Below are 18,587 nucleotides of genomic sequence, written 5' to 3' on the forward strand. Positions count from 1 at the left end.
TGCACTGTGATTCCAGGAGGGTGCTATTTTATGGTCATGTTGGGCGATACTTATCCCATCCAGACTCAGGTGCCCCAGCAAGGTGCATAAGTGAGAGCTTGGTCACTATACAGCCTCCACGAGTCAAGTCGGACCATGGAATTTAGAAGCCTGCTTTTCCCCCTGTACTTCCTACTTTGTACATTTCTTAAAGTCTGTTTTTTTGCTGGTTATTTATATAGATGCTTTCTGGGTGCTTGCTAAGTCTCAGGCAAATCTGGCTTATTTTGGGAGGATTTTCCTGTTACCTCATAAAAAAAAAAAGCCAATTTATGATTATTATGTTTACTGTTAGATAATTATATATTTTTTGAAAGTGGCTATATCACCTGTTATTAGTATTTATTAGTATTTAGCATACCAGAATTACAGGGAAAAAAAAAAAAAAAACCAAAATAAAAACAAAAACAACCCTGTCTCCCCCTCAGAATTAAAGCAGAATAGAAAACCCCACGGCTCTTTTGTTTTTTCTTTTTTTTTTTCTTTTTTTTTCTCTCTGAGTATCCCTTCCACGTTAGACTAATCTCAGCTGTGATAAAATATTCCCTGCTGGCATGTTTCTTCTCCCAGAATATCTCCAGTTCACTAGTCTCAAATTATGACATGTATCCCTGAATACAAAAGCTTTTGGCTGAGCCTGAATAAGCTTTCTGGTAAGACAGATGTTCGCTCTTTGGATATGTAATAGAAAACCCATCCAGTGTCTCATCAGTACAAAACTGATGATGTGATCCAACTTCAGGTGCTTTGTCTCCTACAAAAACTTTTATATCTATTACCTGGAAAATGGCATGGTGATTTCAAATTGGATTCTAGACGCGGATTGAGGCCAGACCCTAATTCACTGACAGCAGCAAGTCTTTCCATTTATTATCTCTCTGTTGGGACTGAGGGGAGGCAGGAAAGCAGAAGGAAGCAAAAGGAAACCTATAAGTTGCACTTTTTTCCTTTATTATTGTATTGTATTGTATTGTATTGTATTGTATTGTATTGTATTGTATTGTATTGTATTTTATTTTATTTTATTTTATTTTATTTTATTTTATTTTATTTTATTTTATTTTATTTTATTTGTCTTTCTTAAAGTTTCTTTTGTACTAAAGCAGATGCCTGAGTTCTCATTCTGTGGCGTGATGAAGGAGAAATCCACCCAAACTCCAAAGCTTGGTCTGACTGTTGCTTTTATGTCTCTCTTGTCTCACAGGTGGCTTCCACTTTTAATCACACTCTTACTGTTCTAGCCAAGATCCATCAGTGTGCTTCATGGATTTAGGTCTGGAAAGGTAGAAAGAAAAATTTAGCAGCTCAGAATAATAGATCAGGCATTGTACAGACTTCCTATTTCCCTGACCAATGAGCCAGAGATTTTGTGAACCAGCTTTGGTGGATGGCATCAAGGAATCCGTTCAGTAACTGATCTGTTGTCTGAAAAACATTTGCTTTTTTCCTCCATACCTTCCTATTTTAAGATAATCAAGATTTATTATTATTATTATTATTTACACTTTTGAAGTAAAAATGGTAAGCAAAAGGTGGTTGGCTGAGGGTTAAAGAGTGTTATAAAGTCCCATAGAAATGGGATCTCTTCTCCAAGCATCAGTAGAAACACAGGGCTCAGAAGGATGTTTCTGATGGATATGCATTTATGTAGCTTGCGTTAGGCCTCACACAAGGACATCCAGACATTGCATATATGTAGTTTTTAGTTATCTTTTCATGAATTCTCCTTGTAATCTCTTGTATATGTAATCTGGGGGGAAAGTTAAATTTTAACAGTGTCAGTTACCTATCAGTTGATTAAATTTTAAACTTACTGAGGAAGTTGAATATTTTGCTGTCCTGGAAAAAAAAAAAACTGTTTGAACAATTCTGTGTGTGTCTTCCAACACAATCACATTCAACTATTCCTTAAAATAGCTCGCTGTGCCAAGGAAAATAAGAAGTATTTCAACTAGGAGATAAAAATTACTGTCATGGGAGAGACTAATGTTTATGGTAAATATTGTAATATCTTTGTACATTCAAACTTGGTTTCAGAGGATAAAAGGATTGGCTAGAATGCAAGCTTGCAATGTGATTTAAACGAGACATTCGAATACATGAAGGAGGCAGGGGGCAGCTCTGCTTTCCTGGGTCAGAGGAGGAGAAGGCAGTCGGCAGCAGAGCAAGAGATCCTGATCCTCTTTGCAGGTGTTGTCTGGTGGAGGAGGAAAACGTGTGCCCTGGCAGTGGGAACACTGAGCAGCTCGAGTTCAGGAAGAGTGCAGCTACGTGGCTTGCTGTAAGTGAATGCTAATAAGACCAATAGACCACATGTTACCCACACCGTTTTACCGTTCCACAGAGAGGGAAAGAGAGGAAAACGAAGTGGAGGAGAACAAAAGGGTGGGAGTGACAGGGAGAAGAAAAGGGGGCTGTTGCTGTAATCAGCATTGCACTGAACTGTGAATTTTAACAGGTTCTCTTTAGTTCAGATTGTTATTTTGTCTGCTAGGTATCTGTGCAAGATAATGATGACTGCTGACAGAATATTGCAGCGTAGCCGAGTTCTCATGGACTTCGCAAACGGGTCTCTTGTCCAATATGCTCCAACCTATATGATCACAGCTTAGTCATATTGCCACATTGTTTTTAATGGTACATTTAATTTTATGAATAAACTGGTTTCTAAATTGCTAACCAGTTGTCTGATTAGCTGCCACAGATACCATTTTATCTAAGTGCTCAAGTAAAACATAACTGCCGCTTTTATGGCATTACCAATATCCCTATCATGTCTGCCTAACTGCCATCTACGTAACCTGCACTCATACAACAGAATTCCTTTAGAAATCAATCAATAAAAGTATGTGTGTTTGTGAATAAAACCAATGGTTATACTTAGTTTTTGCAAATAACACATGCTATCCTATGACTTAATGGCTTGTTGAATTTCAGTGCAAAATGTGACAAACTGTGAAGTATGGGAATGGGTCATGCGTCTTTTGTTCTTTCTCTTCAAATATCTACTCTTGCTTGCCTGAGAAATCAAGGGTGCATTTTTCAGGATTTATTTTCCAGCCTCCAAGAAGGGCTTATTTTAGTATTTGTGGGGTACAATCTGAAAACATCAATTTAGCTTGCATTCAAAATGAGCTACTGGAACAAATTTAGATACTGATTTTCTTGAGATCTGCAATTTGTTCCATGAAAGCAAACGTTATGACCAGCAGTCATGCCTGTAAAGGGAAAGACAATCATCTGATAACGTGCTGGAATACTTGCAGCTCTGTGAGGTAGGTCTAGGCATCTCCATTTCCTAAGCAGAGAAATGAAGTTTCATGGTGCACTGGGAAAGTGGACAAAGCACAGTAACAAAAAGTTCATGAGTGGGTGCTCATGCTATTCAGACTAAGTGCCTATGGTGTGAATTATTTACAGGCAATGAAAAAAGACAAGCTCATTAGAGGACCATTCAGCGTCAGCCCTGTGAAACCTGGTAGAATAAATACTTTCTGACCTCCTCATATGCTGTTGGATGCTTTTTCATAGTTTAGGACTAAGGGACATTGGAGCAAGAGTCAAGAACTGAACAAAGCCATACACTTAATAATAGTACAGGGTGGTCAGGCTGGAGACAGCTTTGGTGTTGGTAGGGCAGTATTGCAGGAGGACAGCTTCTCCCTGTCATAGCATGTGGAGTGCTTTGTGAGTCAGCAAGAGTTAACAAGAACAACTTCTCCCCCATCCCTGCATTCAATCTGTGCCTGCCAGCTATTGCATTTCTCAGTTTCTCATATGCACCTCTGGTCTTGCTTGCTCAAGGTCAAAATATTGTCAACACATGGTAGTGAACAATGTGTGTTAGCTTGTACAGTTGTTTGTTGCAGGGGCGTTTGTTTTTTAGCACAGCATAAAACGGTTAAACATGATGTTTTGACCACTTATCGCTAGTGCTTTTGTACTTGCTTTATGTGGTTACCTGAGTTATTTTCCATCTGTTTCCTCACATCACTTTCAACTGGCTTAATCCTGCTGCCTGATTGTGGCACCTTCCACGATGCCGTGCAATTAACCACAGGCAACTATTCAACATATTAGAGATGAAAGCAACGTAGCGTGTTTTCTCTGGCTTCATGACATGTGAAGGCCAAAAGAACAGCTTTATTCCCTCCAAAGCTTCTCCACTATTCTTCGGTGGGTGATTATAGTATTTATAGATGGCCTTGTAGGTATGCAGATATACATAGGACACGTTGCAATAATATTTCTTTGGCCCCGTAACCAACCCCTCCACACTGAAGAGAGAGGAACGTTGGCAACTGGTTAATATGTAGCAGAAGAAATTAAATGCCTCTGACAGTAATTGCCTGAAGAAAATTCAGAAGATGAGATAGATAGCAACAACACAGCAGACACAAAATAACAAGATTAGGAGCACAATAGCCATATGTCAACATTATATTAAGAAAACAGTGCTTAAAATGGCGAGGTCAGAACCTTTGCCAAAAGCCTGACATGTGGTTGCCAAGCTAGTTTTGTATGAGAAAGTAGTGTACGGAAAAGGTGCAAAAAACAGCCCTCCCCCTCAGGACCCCAAGGTTTGAAATCTCTGTGTGTCCAACTGAGACTTATTAGTGCAATTGATGAGGAGTATTAATGGGGGAGGGAAATGTTAAAAATGAAAAACAATTCTTTTTCCATTTCTCAGTCTACTTAGAACTAAATGATGCTATTAAAACAAGCCATAGTTGGCTAATGAAGTAATTTTTCCCCATGTAAATCTTGACTCTTAAAAGGTTTGTGTTGCATTATGATCCCCCCTCTCTACAACTAAAAAGAGTAATAAACTGGGGTGGCTTGCATCAAAAATGAAGTTTGTTTTTTGGTTGTGCATTTTTGACAAGACTGAGGTTGATGTAGCCTTTACCAGTAGCACTTCACAAATTGCATACTAGACATTACTTGTCCATTGAACAAATCATCTTCAATACTTAAAAAGGTCTTATAAAAAGGATGGAGAGGGACTCTTTACTTGGGTAGATAATTCTAGGACAAGGGGGACAAGTCTTAAACTGAAAGAAGATAGATTTAGATTAGATGTTAGGAAGAAAGTCTTCATTTTAAGGGTACTGATGCATGGAAACAGGTTGCCCAGAGAAGCTCTGGATGGCCCATCCCTGGAGGAGTTCAAGGCCAGGTTGGATGGGGCATTGGCCAACCTGGTCTAGTTGGTGGCATCCCTGCCTATGGCAGGGGGATTGGAATTGAATAATCTTTAAGGTCCCTTCCAACCCAACCCATTCTATGATTCTGTGATTATGATCATGTCTTACAAGGAGATCAGGTTTGTCAAGCAAGACCTGCCTTTCATAAACCCATGCTGACTGGGCCTGATCACCTTGTTGTCTTGTAAGTGTTGCGTGATGGCACTCAAGATAATCTGCTCCATGAGCTTCCCTGGCACCGAAGTCAGACTGACAGGCCTGTAGTTTCCTGGATCCCCCTTCCGGCCCTTCTTGTAGATGGGCATCACATTTGCTAGTCACCAGTTGACTGGGGCCTCCCCTGATAGCCAGGACTGCTGATAAATGATGGAAAGTGGCTTGGCAATCACTTCCGCCATTTCTCTCAGTACCCTTGGATGGATCCCATCTGGCGCCATATACTTGCTTACATCTGAGTGGTTTTGCAGGTTGCTAACCATTTCCCTGTGGATTATGAGGGCTTCATTCTGCTCCTTGTCCCTACCTGCCAGCTCAGGGAACTGGGTATATGGAGAACAACTGGTCTTGCTGCTAGAGACTGAGGCAAAGAAGGCATTAACCAACCACATGAAGTTTAACAAAGACGAGTGCCGGGTCCTGCACCTGGGACAGGGCAACCCTGGCTATACGTACAGACTGGGCGATGAGACGCTGGGGAGCAGCCCCGCAGAGAGGGATCTGGGGGTTGTGGTTGACAGCAAGCTGAATATGAGCCAGCAGTGTGCCCTGGCAGCCAGGAGGGCCAACCGTATCCTGGGGTGCATCAAGCACGGCATCGCTAGTCGGTCGAGGGAAGGGATTGTCCCGCTCTACTCTGTGCTGGTCCAGCCTCACCTGGAGTACTGTGTGCAGTTCCTGGGCACCACAGTAGAAGAAGGACATTAAACTGTTGGAGAGTGTCCAGAGGAGGGCGACGAAGATGGTGAAGGGCCTAGAGGGGAAGACGTATGAGGAGCGGCTGAGGGCACTGGGCCTGTTCAGCCTGGAGAAGAGGAGGCTGAGGGGGGACCTCATCGCAGTCTACAACTTCCTCGTGAAGGGCAGTGGAGAGGCAGGTGACCTATTCTCTGTAAACACCAGTGATAGGACCTGTGGGAATGGTGTTAAGCTGAGGCAGGGAAGTTTAGGCTGGACATCAGGAAGAGGTTCTTCACCGAGAGGGTGGTTGCACACTGGAACAGGCTCGCCAGGGACGTAGTCACTGCATCAAGCCTGTCTGAATTTAAGAAGCGATTGGACTGTGCACTTAGTCACATGGTCTAAACTTTGGGCAGACCTGTGCGGTGCCAAGAGTTGGACTAGATGATCCTTATGGGTCCCTTCCAACTCGGGATATTCTATGATTCTATGATTCTGTGATTAAGTTCCTCAGCCTTTTCCTCATCTCTTGTCACTATATTTCCCTCCACATCCAATAAAGGATGGAGATTCTTCTTAGTGTTCCTTTTCTTGTTTATGTATTTATAAAAACATTTTTATTGTCTTTAATAGCAGTAGGAAGATTGAGCTCCAGTTGGGCTTTGGCCCTTCTAATTTTGGTCCTACCCCACCCCACAACATTTTTGTTGTCCTCCTGAGTGGTCTGCCCCTTTTCCAAAGGTCAAAAACCCTCTTTTTCTTCCTGAGGTCTACCCCTAGCTGTCTGTTCAGCCACGCCAGTCATCTTCCGCTCCAGCTCATCTTTCATCTTTGACCTACAGGACTGCCTCACAAGGGACTCCACCAACCACTCTCCTTAACAGGCCAAAGTCTGCCCTCCAGAAGTCCAGGGCAGCAGTTCTGCTCACACCCCTCTTTACTTTTCCAAGAATTTCAAAGTCTGTTAATTTGTGACCGCTGTGCCTAAGATGGCCTCCAACCTTCACATCACCCCCAAATCCTTCTCTGTTAACAAGAAAAAGATCCAGCGGGGAGCCGTCCCTAGCTGGCTCACTCACCAGCTGTGTCAGGAAGTTATCTTCCACACACTCTAGAAACCTCCTAGACTGTTTCCTCTCTGCTGTGTTGTATTTCCAGCTGTCCTGGTTCCAGTTAGGACAGAGTTAAGTAGCTCATAGTAGCTGGTAGGGTGCTATGTTTTGGATTAGGATGAGAAGAGCGCTGATAACATGCTGATGTTTTAATTGTTGCAGAGCAGTGTTTACACCAGGCCAAGGACTTTTCGGCTTCTTGCTCTGTCCTGCCAGCGAGCAGGCTGGGGGTGCAACAGGAGCTGGGAGGGGACAGACCCAGGACAGCTGACCCAAACTGGCCAAAGGGGTATTCCATACCATCTGACGTCATGCTAAACAATATATAGGGGTGGCTGGCCGGGGTGGGGGGGCCGGCTGCTCGGGAATAGGCTGGGCATCAGTCAGCGGGTGGTGAGCAATTGCGTTGTGCATCACTTGTTTTCTTACACATTATTATTGTTAATACTATTACCATTATCACTATTATTATTATTATTGTTATTATTATTTTTCTGTCTTAATAAACTGTCTTTATCTCAACTCACAGGCTTCACTTTCCCGTTTCTCTCCCCCATCCCAGAGAGGGAGGGGGGAGGGTGAGCGAACGGCTGTGTGGTGTTTAGCTGCCAGCCGGGTTAAACCACAACACCAGCAGACATCTAGTAAGATGAAGCCCCCCAAAAGAACAAGGGCAAGCAATTGGGAGACTTCTCCCAGCTGCTTGTAGAATATTTTGTCTGTCTCTTCATCTTGGTTGGGCTTCCACCAGGACATCTGCCTCATTGGTCTTCCCTGTGATTCTTACCTATAAACACTCAACCCTGTCATTGCCATTGTTCAGCTCCAAACAATCAAAACACTCCCTAACATACAGGACTTCCCCCCCTGCCTCTGCTTCCCATTCTATGCCTTCTGAAGAGTTTGTAGCCATCCATTGCTCCACTCCAGTTGTGTGAGCCACCCTACCATTTCTTAAATTAATATATATATATATATATTTAATGAAAGATATAATTACTATGGGAATTATGGTCCAACTTTTGAAAATTTGCCTCCAAAAGAAATAATTTAAGTTTTGCATTTTCAATACTATCAATCTTTATAAGTATAAATGATATACTTGGGTTTTGCATGCAGAGAGCAAACATTGCTATATTATTTTAACTCAGTGTTGTTCTCTACTCCCAAATACTGTTATTACAACTATGTTTACGTTATGTAAGCTCAGTATTTGACTTTGTGGCATCTGGATATTTAGTAGATATTTTAAGGTTTCTTAAATTGTTTTTATTCTTAAATAGTTTTTAGGGTATCAAATCCTTCCATTCAAGGTAATTTTCTCCCCCTCCACCTGCTAAAAATTCACACAGAAGTTCTCTTGTTGGTGTCTATAGTGGTCACATTTGGGTTGGGTTTCAGGTCTCCTCAGATTTTGATTAAACATGGTCAATTCCCCTACTCAGTCTAAAATATCCATCTCTAGGAAGACTGACCATAAAGATCATCTGAGCATAGAGAAAACTATCATAATATCATTTTCAGAACAAAGATATAGGGGTCTTATGCATATCTGATCAGTTAACATCTCTAAAGTTTTGGTATATTTGTACATTTGTACATTTCAGTGATTTTTCTCCCTGTAAAGAAATGACTGATATAAACGGACAATTAATGATACTTTCTGGTTTGGGCAATCTCTGGTATATGCCTAGCCTTACATAATTTTTGTAAGAGCAGATAAATAGGCAGTTTATACTAGCTCAAAAAACAAACAAACAAAATCCCTCAGTGAGTATAAGGTTTCTTGGTACAGATTTAACCAGATCTCCTTTAGGTCTTTTAAAGGTAAAACTGTCAGCAAAATATCACACCCCAAACTGACACAGTTACACCAGTGTGAATTTTCATATGTAGGCCAACTCTTGCTCTACTATATGTAAAATGAATCATAGGCTGCAGTCCAATTCCCTTAACAAAAAATAATTGGCAGAAACCTCTACTGCCAGATTTGGCAGCACAGGATCTGTATGGGTATGCCGGCTGAATTCATCTTATTTTCAGAGGCTCTTCTTCAAAACAAGGTTACCCTGTGTGAGTGAGGCATCATCAGGAAGTTTGCCCTGCTGTTGCCCTTTTTATATCCTCACTGACGACATGATGCTTAACTCTGTGTGCCACTGGGCCACTCTGGTGAGCACCACATAGCCTGATGCTGGATATTAGTCTGGAAAAATGGTGCCACATGGCTACCCCATGTTCTTTGTGGGTGCTGCTGCACTGGTACCACCTGCAATCCCAGCAGCTACATATTGGTGTGGCTGCTGTGAAAACAGGTGCAATACAGTTTTGTCCACCATAAGACACAAAAAATGTGAAGCTCTAAACCCAGCTCTTTGTGTTCCCTTTTTCCTTTTTTTTGTTTTCTGAAGTGTTTGCTTTGTAACAACCTTTTGCAAATATGACACCTAGAATTGTACCTTTTTGCACCCTCCCCCAAGATGAAAAATGAAATTACTGGTCTATTAACTGATTTTAAGATCCAAGGGTTTATTAAAAAAAGGATTCAAAACTCGGCATTATTGCAGTGTATGAGAAAACATTTTTATCATTGGTAAATTATCACTTACTCAATTTCATCTATCTTATTAAAAGCTATGCTGGAACAGCCTGTTGCTTAAATGAACATACCTCCCCAGGAATATGTTGTTTTGATCCCACGGTTCTTTTTTTGTTAAAGCCGTTTATGAGCTGAAGGAAGTGAAAGACAAGTGGAAAAAGATTAGCAGTTGATATCTCTAGTTCTGACTAGATCCTGCTGCATGTTTAATATTTAGTTGATCTTAGATTTAAAAATAATCTTGATATGCATTCAGTAATGAAATGGTGAATATTGCCTTGCTGGTTAAGGCTCAATAAAAATAACAGTGAATGTGATGTTTAACAGGCGCCATTTTTTTAAAAGGTTTTCTTGTCTTTGAAATACATAGGTGACAATTTGGCTTAATAAAAGCTGGCTGTAATTAGTGATACATGCTTATAAGGATTCTAAGCGTTCAAATTCAAGCCATGTTAGGGCTTTCTCATGTTTAAAACCCATCCATTAGATTAGGTGGAAGGGTCGTAAAGCATTCTGTGAAATCAGGCACTGATATATCACTCTTGAAGGGTGTTAATTTGGTTCTCCAGTTCTGATTTGTTTGGAAGAACATATTAATTGCTTGTTAGACAGAATTAAACCATTTTGTGTTACAAAAAAAAAAAAAGAAAAAAAAGAGAGAGATAAAAAGGAATTGCTGAAAATAAAAAGCTGGATCTTAGCAAAGCATTCATTCTGATTACAGCAGCTTGTTTTGCAAAAGGCAGAACAGGATGATTCTGTCTTTTTGGATCTTTGAACAGCTCTGAGAAACAAAGGCTGATATTGCTGAGAGCTGAAAAACAGAGAGAATTTTATTCCCTGCCAAAAAAATATTCTTAAGGTCATAGTATGATATGGTCTGCCTCAGCATCTCTCCTGGCTCACAACTCAAGCAGTCAGGAAAAGGACTGCAGAAAAGCTATTTCACTTGAAAGCAAAAGCACTTGGTTCTCTTGCAGCTGCAGGGAGATGATTGTACCTGGGGCCTGATCCTGTGCCTCCTGAGCCAGGGCATAGTCCTATTAAAGTTAATGGAGCCTAACTTGGGCGTCAGGACTTACATGGATTAAGTCAAGAACAAAGTCATAGCTACCCAGGAATCTGGACAGAGGGGTCGCTTAAAAATCACTTAAAAATTACTGTCTCTGCAACAACAGTGTCAAATTTAAAGTACGAGGCATTCCCAGCAGATGCGGAGGTTCGTGCTGTGTGTATGGCAAGATTGTAGGGAAGACAGTGGCTGGACAGACAGCAAATGAAGGGTAAATATTCTCATGCTCTCCTAAAATTATTTTTTAGAAAAATCATGTTGCTGAATGATTCTTTTTTAGAAACATATAGAATATGTGCAAAAGCACATAGGATGTAACAGATGCATATTCCCACAGCAGAATTGTAAACATTGGTTTGAAAATTAAGGGGCAAGGCTGCCCCCCTCTATTATGTTGCCTGGCATGTTCTCATGAGGGCTATAACTTCTGCCATGTATTCCTGAAGTACATATATGCATAAGAGCGATGAGCTGGAGCAAGGACCTACTTGTTCACATGAGCCCATCCTCATGGCAAATCGTATTTGAATCCCCGGCTTCTTAAAGAACATTATATGTAAAGCTGACAGAATGTTAACCACCTTTTCTTGATAATTTCACGTGTTTGGAGTGTTGTTCTCAAATGGTGTGGTGAATCTATTTGGGAATTTTATGGATTCTGTATTTGAGTTCAACAGACTTCACAAAATTTTAGTATCATGGGGATCTCTTTCACATCTGAAATATATGCGCACAGATTTAAAATTTACTTTTTGCAGTGACCTTAACATATCTTGTCTTTTGGCTTTGTCTGCTTCAATTCTTAAGTCTCTGGCAAACAGAAAACATTAGTATCTTAGAAACACCAACGGGAGACTTCCTTTGTATGATTTCCTTTTTGTACGCCGTAAAACTAGAGATCCAAACCTTGTGCTCATCGTTTGCTAGCAAATGTATGCTTTGCTCTTTACTTTTTGTCTCTTTAACAACCTGCTGAACCTCTTGTTTTTTCTGCCTGTTGAATTTCTGTCTTACCCTAACCTCTGAGCTCTGTGAGCCAGGAGCTGTCACCAGAACTTGCCGTTGTCACTGCCAGTCACTCAATCTTGGCTCAGAGTCCATGCCTGTTACCAAATGCAAAAAACAAACAAACAAACAAACAAACAAACAAAAAAACAACCCACGCATCTCGTTTATTAGGTCTGATCTTACCCTCAGGTAAGACAATGCTGTTTTTTGTTTTGTTCGTTTTTCAGGCTTTTGAGATATTTAGTTGATATATGGGGGAAATTTACTTTGTGCTTTAGGAAGGATGTGTATTGGCTGCAAAAGCTTGCTACTAATGTACGTGGTTGGCTGAAGCACAAATACTCAAATTTCTCTGTTGAAAGATATATAAAAACTTTTGGCTTTTTCTGAATGTCTGCAACTTTATTTGTGAGATAAAGGTCATCCAATTTTTCAGATTCACTTGTCTAAACTTGTTCTGTCCATCTGTTTTTGTCCTGGCACACACACCAGTAAATCCTTCGTGTAAGTGCTGTTTCATTGTTCTTCCAGAACAGTGAGGATGAACATTCAGGAATATTATTGTTCTCTAAATAAAATAGAACTGCTCTCATTTTCTCTAAATAGGAAAATATCCATTAGCAAGACAGATAGGGGTGTGAAGTCCATAACAAAATAATGATATTATGTGTGTTAGTAATCAAGATAAAATATGGCTTCATTTTTAAAATGATACCTAAGATACAGTGGAACAACAGAGATTTAAATAATTCAAAATATTCTAACATCAATGTTTGTTCTTTTTTAGCTGTTTTTTAATTTCTGAGGGACTCATTTGTAGCCATCGTCAGATTTGGCCACAATGTAGTGGGCGGGTATTGCAGTACTTTGCAGTGAAGCGAATTGCTTAAGCTTTTATATATTTATAAAATATATATGAATTATAAATGCTGTATACTTTTGCACTATAAAAAACTACTAGTCCTTGTTATTGTCACCCCAATGGGTAGGTGGAAATGGTGTAAAATTTATAAAGTGCCTTTTGGAGTCAGATTATGATCCATATTTAGATTTGTTAAATGACAGGAGAGTAGAAGTGAGATATGGCTGCTAGAGGCTTGCATGTTGCTTAAGAGAAAACAGAAAACATGAATGTCTTAAATTGTTAGAAAATAATGGCAGAGTCACTGTGAATAAGCGATGAACAAAGGAAAAGATAAGGCAGAATAAATTGCTTCCAAAAAAAAAAAATATATATATATATTTTGTCTGTGATGCTCTTTCTATTTATAATGGGGAAAAATGTTGACCCTGTTGTTGCATGAAGTTGTCACCACAGGAGCAGTGAATGTGACTTTCAAACAGGCTGGGCTCGGTCTGCGTTTACCTGCAGTGGCATATGTGGACAATCGTAATGGGGCAAAAAAGCAGGATAGGGCACAGCTGCCACAAAGGGCTTGCCTTCACCAGGCAGAAGCCTTGCAGGCTAGCTGAAGTTGGCTTAGTAAACTCCTTCAGAGAACTTTCAGTTGACTTGAAAAGACAATGACATTTTTGAAATAAATACTTACGTAGTGGAGTAACTGCTGTTGTATATCAGCATTTCAGATGATGCAAAGGAAGCTGTTTCTGTTTTCTGGGAAGCCTCCCTGACCGGAGGCATTATTCATTATTATTCTCTGGAAAGTTGAGAATCAAAAAGGGCACTTCAAAAACATAGCATTTGGATGATACTGGGGTAAAGACAAGTAAAATGCAAGTTAATGCATCAAAACAATTTGTGTAACGCAACAGCAAGCATTTTACATAATTTCCACAGGAGAAAACATGGCCTGTGAATTTTCCTTTTCCATGTCAATTAGCTTTCCTCATGCTTCACCAAATGCCTCTAGCATCACCTAGAATTACTGCGATAATGGAAGTTTAACTTGGCAAGAGGCGGAGTAACTCAGTCAAGGCAAGAATAATGAGACAGCCACTTCTCATTTACACAGCCAAAACCACCCCTCTCTCTCTGAGTCCTTGACCACAGCACAGGAGTGCTCATGTCTCCTCCTCACACAGCACTGTGGTGGTTTGAAGGGGTAGGTTGCATTTTACAAGATTGTGAAGAACAGATTGTCCTGCAGCCAGACTGGGTTAAAAAGGGCTCGATTCTTGGCTTTTCCTGCCTCAGCAGGACAAAACAGCCTTGAAGCTGGTACAAACGACCAGGTGGGGAATTACCCAGTATGGCACATAACATAAAGACTGCTCAGTGCTTTTCACCTCTTTCACTGGGTGAGCAGTGATCCTCTGTTGAGTGCTGGACATTAGGCTCACTGTTAAACTGTATGGGCGTTGCTACTATATATATAATTTTCCTTGGACATCTTTTTTTTAACCTTGTTTTGCATTGTTACATTTAGGCCTCATCATGCCAATGGGTTGTTACATACCAAGATCAGTTTTATGGATATTGCACTGGCAAGGATCACCAAAGGAAAATAGAACAGAAGTGATACTGCCTCTCATTTTGCTGATAATGGAAAACCATTCTCAAGCCCCAACTTGTAAGTGCTTTGTATTGAATTCTCAGCTGATGCAGACTGTCTCCATGACACAGAAGAAGGAGTTTCTGTGTGCCAGTGCTCCCAGTGGCTTCAAACCTCTTCATACACAGCATTCGCAAAATCAAACCTGCAGCAAACGATCCTGCCTTGAATGTGCTTGTGAACATAGATATTCCTTGCCATGAACCAGAGAACAAATTTTATTTGAACTCTGTCCCCTTGTAATTTTTTCTTTGCAATCCTCAATATGTTTTTGCATTTAGGGACTGAAGAGACCTTCTGTAGCTTTGCTAACACATGCCAGTTCCCCTGGGTTAGAATAAAAAGCTGTTTAGCCTGGTAAAATTCCTCACAGCTGTTAACCAAAGATTGTGTTGGATGAGGGGCATGCCCCATATGTCAGAGGGTGCCGAGTTCACATGTTGATAGGGTTTCACATTTTAATTTTGCTGTCTAAAAACACAAATAACAAAGACAAAACCGCAAGCCTCCCATGGCAGAATGATTCCAAATAAAGCAAACTATGATTGATTTTAGTTTGACAGCTGAGAATTATTATGCCTACCTACACAGGAGCACATAAATATTCACCAGAGAAATGAGTGTCCAGCCTTGTCTTTTGACTTGTAAAGTCATCTTGGCCGCAGTTCTGCAAAGACAGTACATGCTTAGCTTTCAATATGAGAGCTGTAATTAAAAGTAGCTTTATCTCTTTCTGAAAAACACCGAGTATGTACTAATGTAACTACACATCTGATCACACCATCAGGTTACAACAGCTCTACAAGCGATGGCCCATCCTCTGTGCTGTGTAATTGATCACACGTGAGTTTTCTAATTCCCCATCTACTGCCAAAGTAAAATGTTTTCATTAAGATTTAAGTTGAGTTGTGCTAACTCTCAATGCTGTTTCAAACTTTGATTGTATGGTTTTACAAAACTTTTTACCAGTCTTTACCCAGGATGCCAATATATGTTATAAAATAATTCTGATTTAGTTGAAGAGATTTTATCCCCTGTTCAGAAAAGTTCTTTTTACAAATAATTCAGAGGGTTACATACTACCGAACAAGCAAATCTGAACTACTCATTTACACCAACCAAGGTTCATTAAACACATAGGGGTTTTAATTATTAACAAGAAGCATATTGTTCAGGATAAAACAAAATTATGAATGTGTTTGTGCAGCAGTGTATGAGTTAATTCAGTCTGACTTCGCAATAGAAACTACCTTGGGTGAATAAGGAACGCAAATACAAGCCTTTGCACTCAAAGCTCTGAATAAAGTAGTTGTGCTAAACAATTCAAAAGGCAGTGGCCTCCCTTTCCAGTGCAGCAGCTTGACAACTTATCAACAGCACAGGTAGGTTGTACGATTGCCTTAGGTTTAAAATAAAAGTGTGAACACACCCAGTACATGGGAAGAGAAATTCTGAAGCTTGCTCACAGGTTTTGTTGGAACATGTCTAACTATTAGCAGCAGGTAAGCACCAACATAGGGGCTGATTTTATACTTTTCAAACTTGCAGACAACTTTGTGTTTTCTAAGGGAACACACAAATGTCGTTCATCTCTGGACCCTTCCCGTATCCCTACTGATAAATTAAAAACAATGGAATCCCACCGCTGGTCAGGGTATCAAGCAAGTTTTCAAGATGGTCGTGTAAAATTGTACATACAGTGTTTAAAATTAAGTAAGCCATTGTAAATGCAGCAGAGTGGTACACATCCTTTCTCTTAATTCCCTCATTCTTTAGCATGAGCTGTAGTGGATGTGCACCCTTTTTGCACAAAGTAGAATGATTTAAAATGACTCAGACAGAAGGGGAAAAATTAGGTCATTTTATCCTTCCCTAACTGTCTTTCCAAGCCTAAGAACACTTTTTCGTGTGGTTTAATTTAATTTATGTATCTAACTGTGATCTCATGGAGTCATCTGAATGAATCCTGTGAGCAAAATTAAGAGGTTTTATTTCCCTTCTACTTTTTCCTAATCACAAAATTATGTCCAATAAAAAAGAAACAAGATTTTAAATATTTAGGAGCTGTGTTTAGAGTGGCAATGCTAACAAAGTTTATAGGCCAAAGTTTTCAAATATTCTGACTAATTTTAAATTCCAGATTTACCTCTTCCATAAAAAAGCCACTATACCTCTTGGAGTCAATGGGAAATACGGGCACTCAGTGACTTTAAGTCAGGCGATGTTTGTGCAAATATCGGGTCCAAATATGAGTCTGACTCAATTATTTAGAGTCGTGTCTTAATTGTCCAAGATTATACCCATAAAGTTTCCTGCTGAGGAATGTTACTTTGGAGCACCTAGCTTCTGGGGCTTAATGTCTCCCCAAGGTCTACATCTCTTCTGGGGATGCAGAGAGCAATCTCGTTCCTGGCACAACCCTGCCCACTTCCTAGCCTGTACCGTGACACTGCCAGGGTCAGAGACAGGACAGGGACAGGAGAAGGCAACTTCGTGCTTCAGTCTGTGAGGCAGGGACTGCCACATCATCTGGGAGACCAGGGTTAAACTGCTGCCTGAGGGGGATCAAGTCTACCTGTCCTAATTCCCTGAAGAAAGCCCTCTGCCCCCTGCTCCAGCAAACAGCCTTTTGTAAGTTGTGGAGAAAAACCAGAATTTCCATTTCTCTCTGTATCCTATGTAATGGAAAATGGGCGTTTCCCCTGAAGGTGTTGAATTTGGGGTTCCCCAAATTTTAATTAAGCCTGTGAAGAAAATTAAGGATGAACTGCTGCCTTTTTTTTTTTTTTTTTTTATCTACGCTTGGCTCCTTTTTGGTAGGAACATTTGGTGCCTACTGAAATGCTTAAGGCTCCTTTGTGCCTTAACCCCTCTTTTTTGGAGGAAAGTTGTAAGATGGATATGGGTTTGGGATGTGCTTTCAGGCACTGTGTTTGAAAACTTTGTCCCAGTCTTTAACAGGTCATGCTTGGACTGCAGATTTCTGGTTGTGCTTTTAAAAGTAAGTCTTAAGTCTGTATATATGATACATGAGCTATGAAATCTTTCTCTAAATTTGTTTTATTGCTTTTATATGTGGTATAAACTGAAAAATATTTTACAGTCTCTATATTAAATTCACCAAAAGTAGAAGCAGTTAGAATTTAAGCAGGTTGTAATACATTTCATACATGGACATGAAGTTACCAGTGTACAAGTAAAAAGTATTCTGACTGCTGTACACTTAACCTTAACCTTTTAGCCTGATAAGAATTAAAGATAAAACACATTACTGGAGAGTAAAAGGGGAAGGAAAAAGATTTTAACTGAGTTACAATAGAGAATGAATTACAGACTTAAGCACAAACATGAAAACTATGACTTGTTGAATTCCTGCCCTGAATTTAATGTCAAGTTTCTGAGAGCCAGATTTTTACAAATTCCTTCAGTTTTTCTGTTAATTATTGTCAGATCATTTAGATGCCTATATGCGCCTATAAGCTGAGAAGGTAAATGCTGAAACCCCCAATATCGTACTTGGAGTTAATCATCAGGATTCAGATGGAAGTGATGTTCTCTGTTTTAAGAAGTATCATAAAGGATCTGTCATGCTTGATTTCTTAAAAAAGAAAGGGCTAAATCTGTGCACATGCTAACGTTAATGAAGTACTGAATATTTATTTTAGTAAAAATCTGCTCTATTGTCATTAAAAATGATTACAATTTTGATGTTATAAACTAGAGCTTTTGTTAGACTGTAGATGAAATACCTGAGGTCTTGGCTCAAGCTCTCTGCAGATAAATACAACAAGTTAAGGTATTATTAAGACAACATATTATGTAGTAAACAAGAATTAAGAACCACTATAGAACTTAAACATGCTAATATAACATATATGCTGAAAGCTCTGGAAATATAAGTAACTATGTGTTAGAACAGTTAGCAATGTTATTCCAGTCTCGTGGATGTTGTTATAAGATCATTCTGAAAATTATGGGACCGGTTGTCTGGTAATGTTGCAGGGACCTAATGAACTGACTGCAGTCTGTTGTGTAACCTGCTCATTCTCAGGTACTATTTTGTTCTGTAAAAAAGAAAAAAAAAACACAAAACAACAACAAAACCATCATGTACACACCAAAAGACACTAAGGGTACAGC

At 39.9% G+C, this 18,587-nt stretch overlaps 1 long non-coding RNA gene across 3 annotated transcripts in view; it reads left to right on the forward strand.

Moving 5' to 3' along the window:
- Positions 1–18,587, forward strand: part of LOC310893706 — a 56,462-nt gene that overhangs the window by 19,926 nt on the left and 17,949 nt on the right. The window contains exon 4 of one of the 3 annotated variants that reach the window (XR_014579221.1): positions 14,322–14,465. This is a non-coding gene — a long non-coding RNA (uncharacterized lncRNA). Of the gene's footprint in view, positions 1–7,612; positions 7,649–14,321; positions 14,466–18,587 lie in introns of those variants that run through there. The other 2 variants (XR_014579222.1, XR_014579223.1) reach the window with 2 other exon arrangements.

The sequence above is a fragment of the Anser anser genome (genome assembly GCF_964211835.1).
Source record: "Anser anser genome assembly, chromosome: 2".
NCBI classification, from domain to species: domain Eukaryota; kingdom Metazoa; phylum Chordata; class Aves; order Anseriformes; family Anatidae; genus Anser; species Anser anser.